This window comes from Cibotium barometz, chromosome 10 (assembly GCF_041138505.1).
Source record: "Cibotium barometz isolate CiBa-2024 chromosome 10, ASM4113850v1, whole genome shotgun sequence".
NCBI lineage: Eukaryota > Viridiplantae > Streptophyta > Polypodiopsida > Cyatheales > Cibotiaceae > Cibotium > Cibotium barometz.
Window position 1 is genome coordinate 20,848,691 of NC_141055.1, and position 8,536 is coordinate 20,857,226.

Sequence of the window (8,536 nt, forward strand, 5' to 3'; positions counted from 1 at the left end):
AAGTGTGCAGGTTGAAAAAGGCTCTTTATGGCCTTAAGCAGGCTCCTAGAGCATGGTATGAGAAGGTTCATACATACTTGGTTGCAAATGTTTTTTGCAGTAGTCCAACAGAGAGTACCCTCTATGTGAAGAGAAGTAAGGACACATTTTTGGTCATCGTTCTATACGTTGATGACATGCTGCTCATAGGACCCGATATAGATCAGATTCTTGCCTTTAAGACTGATTTGAAGTCATCGTTTGAGATGTCAGATTTGGGGCCGTTGCATTACTATCTGGGGATTGAGTTTATGCAGCGCAATGATGGCATTGCTATGCTGCAGTCTAAATATATACATAAGCTATTGAAGAGGTTTAATCTTAAAGACTGTAAACTTGTGGCTATACCTATGGAGACAGGTACTCAACTTAGTCTTCAAGATGTAGGAGACTCTTTTGATGCTAGTTTGTATCAATAGGCTATTGGATCCCTTCTTTATGTATGCAACACAAGGCCAGATATACAATATGCGATCTCACAGTTGAGCAGATTTATGCAAAGCCCAGGTAGTACGAAGCATTAGCAAGCTGTTAAGCGCGTTTTCTGCTATTTACAAGGCACTCAGTATTTTGGATTATCTAAAAGGGGGTGAGTCACAAACTACATGCTTTTAGTGATTCAGATTGGGCTGGATGCAATGACACACGAGTGTGTCCACTAGTGGGGTTTTATTTTGCCTTGGTGATTCATCTATATCATGGCTCAGGAATAAGAAGCCTATAGTGGCCACTTCTAGCTGCTGTGAAGCTGAGTACAGGGAGCTGCTTTTATAGCTACAGTAGTTGAGTGTGTGTGGCTCAGACGTCTTATGGCTGATTTGGGTGTTGATGAACAGTCGTCTAGCACTACGATTTTCATTGACAACTAGAGCGCATTAGTAGTTATGAGGAACCCAATGTTTCATGCTCTAACTAAGCACATTGAGGTGCATTGCCACTATGTCAGGGAAAGACTCTCTGCAGAGATCAACTTGGTCTATGTACCTACACATGACAACATGGCATATTTATTCACGAAGGCTCTTCTTCGTGAAAAGTTTGAAGCTTTTCATAAAGCTTTGGGCTTACTGCCTTTTCAAGATTAATCGGCCATACCATGTACATGTTCACATCATCACTCCAGGGGGGATTTGTAGCATTATATGGTAGTGATGTGTGTGAACACACCTAGGACCGCCACGGCACTTTTTTCCTCACTACCTAGGAGGTTTTTTCCCCCGTGTGTATATACACTCTCTTATCTACTCATTTTGGGGTGTGTACTTATCTTTTGTATCTGGCACACATTTGTTCATTCTAATCTAGTGAGTTTGTGTGCTCTCAAGCTTCTCTATCTTGTGTGTGTGCATTGTTGCAACCTTAACCCTAATGCCAACAGTCTCTAGGAGTGCCTTATTACTATTTAATTATTTTGCATTTCTTTTAAAAAGGCTTTATAATAGTAATTTAACTTCTAAGGCTAGAAGGATTCATAATATAAGTGATAGTGTGTTAATTCTAAGTCCATAACCATAGGCATATTCTTAAATAAGTTTTAGTTTGATAGAATTTGGACCAACTTTAATTTTAATTCTTGTACTAACTAGGAAAATTTAACAAGTCTCACAACAAACAAAGTTATACGATTGCTATTTAAGTTTGACCAGTCTCATACATAAACAAAGTTCTACGATTGCTATTTAAGTTTTAATCATTGTTGAAGTTATAATATTTTTTATAAGAACACTTTATGGGTTTTACCATGTTGTCATATAGATCTTGCCAACACTAACCTATCCTACATGATGCAGCATCGACTCATCTTTACCAACATATTCCGAGGATAGAATCTTCATCAAGAAGGGGGGCATGTTAACCCTACTAGGGATCTTTGAGACATCGAGGCCAGCCACCTCTTCATTTGGTTGTAGGCATTGGAAAGGCCATATTTCACTTAAATGGTTATGTGTTGTATATTTTACATGAGCGCTAGCCAATTGTCTATGAAAGGCACACCATGGGATAGCTTAATGAAGTGAGTAAAAGGTTTACACTAGTGTAAGCGGTCTAGAAGGCATAGGATCTAATTTTTAACTTTGGCTACCTAAATGGTGTAAAACCTAGAAACGAAGGAGATAAGACAAGATGAAATCCCAACCTCTCATCCTTTTATACTCTTATGCGTAATCTAAGAGTGTTCTTGCTCTCTAATCCCTCCCTCTTTCCTCTTGCTAGCTTCTATACACACAATTTGAGCTCTCTAGCTTGTCTATGCGTGTTTGAGTGAGTGAGAGAGAGAGGGATAGACCATCAAGCCTGACAAGGCTAAGGCTAAAACTGACAACAAGTTCTTCTTAATGCCTGGTATATATAAATTTTAGAGAGTAAATGTGCCCCCATTTGTACTAGTGAGCACAACTCTACCAACTCCTTTGACAAGATATGAGGAATCATTTGCACATGTGACGGTTTCTGCACTTGGGAGACAGATTCCAGAGATGAGAACATTTTTTTTTTGTGAAGTAATGTGCTTACTAGCACCACTATCAAAGTACCAAGCATCTGATTCTGACACTAACATACATACATCATGAACAAAAGGGTTATAACTGCAATGTACAGTCCATGCCCAATCATCTTGAGCAAAACTTGCAGATTCCTTCTTCTCTGCACTTGGTGTAGATGCATTAGCCACAGCCATGCGCCCAATTCTTTCTTTTTCTCCTTCTCTTGCCTTTTCTTGCACTCATTTATATTGTGCCCTGGTTTCTTGCAATAGTGACACTTGCCCTTCTTTTTAGGCTTATCACCTTCTTTCTCTACATCCTTACCTGAGGATTCTGATTTTGGCTTATAGCCACCATGCGAAGAAGCTTTACCTTTGTCCTTCTGATTGGCACAACAAAATATCAGATACTACTTCAGATGTACCTACAGCACCTGGCTGCACTAGTACTTGTGAAACATGACGAGTTTCACTACCCCACTGACCACATTCCAAAGGCCTTTAAACATGCCTCATCATATAGGACCACTATGGGTAGTTAGTCCCATCAAGTTTATACAATGAGGTTATGGTTAAGCTGTCACAAAGAATTCAACCAATGAAGTTAAAACAACAAACCACTCCTCACAAAGAAGAATCACCCAAGATGCTCAAGGCTACACACACATAGAGTATACTATGAAGACGCCCTCTCTAAACCCTAACTTGTGCCATGCAATCTAGGGTTTTGGACTCACCAATTTTCAACCTCACAAGTGCTACTCAAGTGAAATGAAAATTAGGGGGTATAGTTAATCAAAGATTAACACACACTTAGTAATTAAAAGGACAATACTTAATCAATTACTCACAAAGCAACTCATGTCCTCTCTCAACATATGAAAGGATAAGGATCCCATGGAAAGGGCTCTGATACCAAATTTTGGAACACTCATTAAGTAGCAATGATAGAGACTTAACACATGTCATGTAGCTACTTAACACATGGAAATGAAAGAGTACTCAATAGAAAGCCAAAGTTTTATCATAAGAAATCCCTTTTTGCTACTTTTTACATAACCTTTTGCAACAAGTATGGCCTTGAATCCTTAAATCAATCAAACGTCCATTTGCCTTTCTCTTGATTTTGAAAGTCCACTTAGTACCAATAGCTTTCTTGCCAAGTGGTAGATCTACTATTTTCAAGTACCATTTTTCTTAATTGAATGAATTGCATCTTACATGGCATTCACCTAGTTACCTTGGGTAGCCTAACATCCTTGCAAAAAAGCATAAAAGGAGAGGAAACCACGTGGCATGTAAATAAAAATAAATTATCAAAATTTCTTAAAAATCTCGTTAAATAAAGATATGAGCACTCAGATTTTTAGTTATCTCCTTGTTTCCAAAAATAACTACAATTGTTACATAGGAAAGAGCAGCTATGGAGTCCATGCAGGCGGGTGGAGGGCGCATTGGCATTGAAGAAGCAGGAGGCATATCCCTTGGATTTTGACCTTGACAAGCTCCTCTCTCTCTCTCTCTCTCTCTCTCTCTCTCTCTCACCAACCTTCATGGCAAGGCCATGAAATTGCTCTATCCTGCGCCATGTCTTGCCTCTCCTGAAGGGCATAGCAAACTTCACAAGCTCATGGTGTATCAAGAAGGAGGCCACTTTGCGGAGCATGTGAATTCTTTGCATGGTGCAGGGCCATGTTGCCAGCCTTGTGCTCGCAGTGCTTCCAAGCTCATTCTCTGAATCCCCGCACAGGCGGATGGCCTTTTATACATATTGCCCCCATAAAGTGCAGCCCATTACAAAGGGTGTGTGCCTCCTTCTTCAGTACTGAGCTACATCCTTGCAAGAAGGCTTACGTAAAGTGCTCCATTGGCTTACTTTTACACCATCAGTATTGAGCTATTTCCTTGCAAGAGCACAATCCCCTACTCAAAGGTGCAGATGCGGTTGCCTTTCACAACCTTTAAAAGGAGTTCAACATTGAAATAGTGCCTTTTTTTGCTTATTGGAGTTAAAATACAAGACATAGAGGAAGGTGGGTATACGGTAGAGGCAGCCATTGTAGATGTTGGTGAAAGAGAAAAATTCCCAATTATATTTTTTCATCATGAGAAAAAAGGTGAGAGGTGATAGTTAGTCTTTTGTGCTTGCACTTGTGCACTATTTTTGACAGTCTCATAAAGCCAAGAAAATGAAGTAAGTAGAGAAAAAAGCAAGCAACATGCAGTGTGAAGGCATCCCTCCAAATGCAAGTACGTATGTCCCTCCAAATGCAAGTACGTATGCTTGCATATTGAAAGCATGTGTGGCAGTGTAGGAGCCGCTGATAAGTGCAAACAAATTAGTGCACTGATTGCAAGATATGCACAACAAGGCCAAGTTGGGCAAGCACTAATTTTTTTTAATGCATGTAGCGTGAAGGCATCCCTCCAAATATGGGTACCCATGCTTACATGTTGAAATTATGTGGTAGTGTAGGAGCTGCTGACAAGGGAAAACAAATTCATGTGTAAATTGTAAGACAGGGCTTGCTACAAGATAATATTGTGCTGGATAGTGCTCTTGTGCCAAAAGTGTAGTGATCTAGCAAAATAAATTTAACATTGGGTAGTAATATTGTGTTGGATAGACATGTACGCCAAGTGTAGTGACCTAGTTAACAACACTGATCCTAGTCTTAGTTAGGTTTGGTCCTTGCAGTAGAAGCTTTGCCTACATCTTAATTTTGTTCCTAATTTGGATTTTTTTTGCATATCGGGGCTTTGGTTATGAGGTTGAAGATAACTGCGTACCAACAACGGTGATACCTCTACATACATAGCGATCGTGAAACAATATCAATACACAAGACTCATCATATCATCGACATCAATATCGTAGACTGACAAAGGTATTCCTATTTGTCTCTTGAACAAACTAATACCCACTTTCAACACTGAAGGTGTATCTTTGGTCCACTTTCAATAGCGAGAGTGTTATTTGGGAAATGGGGGAAGGGCATGTTCTCTTATGTTTATACAATTTTGGGGAGGACTGTGCCAACTCCCCGCCATACTTTATGTATGGTTTTTTTTTCCACTCACACAAATAAGCACAAAATTCATATGACTTGAACAATGACGTGTAGCTCAAATTCAGATGTGCTAACGAATTTGTAATTATCCTTTTTGTGAGGTGCTTCAAGATCTCCATCAATCATAAGCATAAGCGTGTGGTTCATCGATAGCGGACGTGCCTCTAATCTAGCGCCCTTTCCAAGTATGTTTATAGATTCATGTTCGTTCAATCACTTCATGTACAAGTCGATAAGGCTACCCAAGCATCCTAGTTTGGATCTTCTTGAGCCTCTTCAAAAGACTCAACTTCATCTATATCATGTCGAGAATCAAGAAATACAAACTCAACAATATCTACTAAAGAAGTGATTTAAGTAGTGGATCTGGTTCTAATTTGCAAAGGAGCAAACAAATTGTGATCCTCCTAATCCACCTAGGCATAATCCTAGATTTATTGATTGCTAATCTCTTAACATTTACTACAGCTTCTTTTCAACTAATATGAAGTTGGTGCATCAAATTCTTGAGCATAACAAACAAGGATCAATAGCTGATGAGAATCAATAGATACTAGCACAAGTAATAACCCATCAAACATGTCTGGAGAATTGGCATAGGCATGCTTATTGAGTTCCATCATTGGATAGATATAATCCTCTTTAAAAACGACATCCCTACTGATAACTGCTTTGTGAGAGGATTATAGCGACAAAAACCTTTGCTTGTAGCACTATAATAAATAAAAATACATTTCACTACCTTCATCAAGCTTAGTTCTGCTTTGTGATGGCGTATGTACATATGCCAAATAACCAAAAACCCACATGTGTTCAACCTTAGGTTTTTTATTAAACCAAGCCTTATAAGGAGTGATAGTTTTCAAATCTTTAGTGGGATACCATTTCAACACATAGGTAGCATAAAGAATGACTTCTATCCAAAACTTGTGTGGAAGCTGGCTGAGCTTTAGCCATGCAACCATGCATCTAACCATCTCCATTAGAGTCTTGTTTCTTCTCTCAACAACATCACTTTTTGTGGTGTATAAGGAGTTGTATAATGATGCTTAATGCCTTTTTGTGCCAAACAAGGTGGGGGCATTCTGAGCCCTTGATCTTACTTTATGGGCTCATGAAGATGCCAACCACTTCTTTCTACACATATGATGAATTATCTATATTTGGGAAAGTTTATTACTGTTTTCTTGGATGAAATTCCTGTCTATATCAAAGGCCCTTTAGGAGCTTACCAAGCACTTGAAAATTGGCCCGGAAATTATTTGAAAGTATTGGTCTATGTGAAGTTGAAGAAGTATTTCTTTAAGTAGGAAAAGCTTTATCTTGGTAATATCATTAATCAATATAGAGTTCAGACCATATAAGATTTGAGCACTTATGAAATGGTTGATTCCAAGGACCATCATGTAAGTGAAGTTGTTGTTAGGATTTCTCTAATTTTTTGAAACATTTGTTTTACTTATTTTGTGGATATTGTAATGTTTGCAAAGTAAGGGATAAGGGTGTTCCATCCATTCAAAGGAATCGAGTAGAGACCCATTGAGAATGGACAAAGAAATTGGATACTTGTTTTATTTAAATCATAGCACAACCACTATGCCCATGTTACATATTATGGATCCTACAAAAATGTGTGTAACTAAGATGGGGATTCTAGTAACTATGCATTAGGTGATGATTTTTTTCAAGTGAAACAACTTGTGGTGTTGTCTAGCCAAAAGTGAAATAATGTGGATATTTTTTAAAAGTGAAACAACTTGTAGTGTTCTCCAGCCAAAAGTTGAACGATGCTTATGTTTGTTATCCAACAAATGATAACCTGATGTTTGTTATCCAACAAATAATGAGCTTTATGCTATGGTGTTTACATTAGAAAAGTGGAAGTATTCATGTGGACAACTCATCATTAAAATATTTCTATAAAAGAACATCAAACATGAGGGGTGGGCAAAAAAGCATAATGGTTGGAGTTGACGTATGCCTTTACAATATCAAAATCGCTCAACAAATGGTGTAGCTAATGCTTTAAGCCAAGTTGGCTTTGTAAATATGATGGGTTTCATGAAGAGTTAGTGTGGTCTCTATCATTTTCTACAAAGCTTGTGTATGGAGTTGACCGTTAATCTAGTTAAAGCATTGATGAAAAAAATGATAATCTTTTTTTTTTTTGGGTAGACATTAAGGTTTGGGATTCTCACTTACTATTTCTACAAGATTGGCTGAACAACTAGGCCCTTCACTAACTACTTGTTTACCCTTATCATTGACGAAAGATTTACCCTTTGATGGATACTCTTGTTCATCATGACCCTCCCCACTACAATTCCTATGTAGTGGAGTGAACGTCTGATGCTTCATTTTGTTAGGGTAGTAAGCAACTATATGCCCTTATTTTGCTGATATATGACCGGGCCTTGTGGCCTAAAATGTTTACCCCCCCCATTCCGCTATTTCTAGGATTCCCAAAGTTTCTTTTAAAAGGAGATTCTCTACGCATATTTTTGCTATTCCCAGGATAGTGCGTTCTCAACATTGGAGGTTAGCTCATTTCATAAACGACTATGGTGGTGGTCCTATCTCATGAGCTACAATTGATCTATCCACGAAGATATAGTTAGTTTACAACCCTTGAGCCTATCGTTGTTGTTGCCGATGGTTATGCTTAGTAAAGCATTGGTTCTCTATGTAATTATTTCTCAAATAATAATTACAAAATAGGGTTCGGGGTTGGTTTAGAACAATCCTAGATGTAGTTGGACACTCTATTACTAAATGGCCATAGCCATGGCACTTTCCACACCAAATGTTTGACCTAGGTGGGTTTTGTATGGTTGTCACATTTTGCGGTCCTACATATACACCTTTCTCGTGCAATTGTACCACATTGAGAATGTCTTCTTTAAATTGTACCACATTGAGAATGTCTTCTTTAAATTTCCCT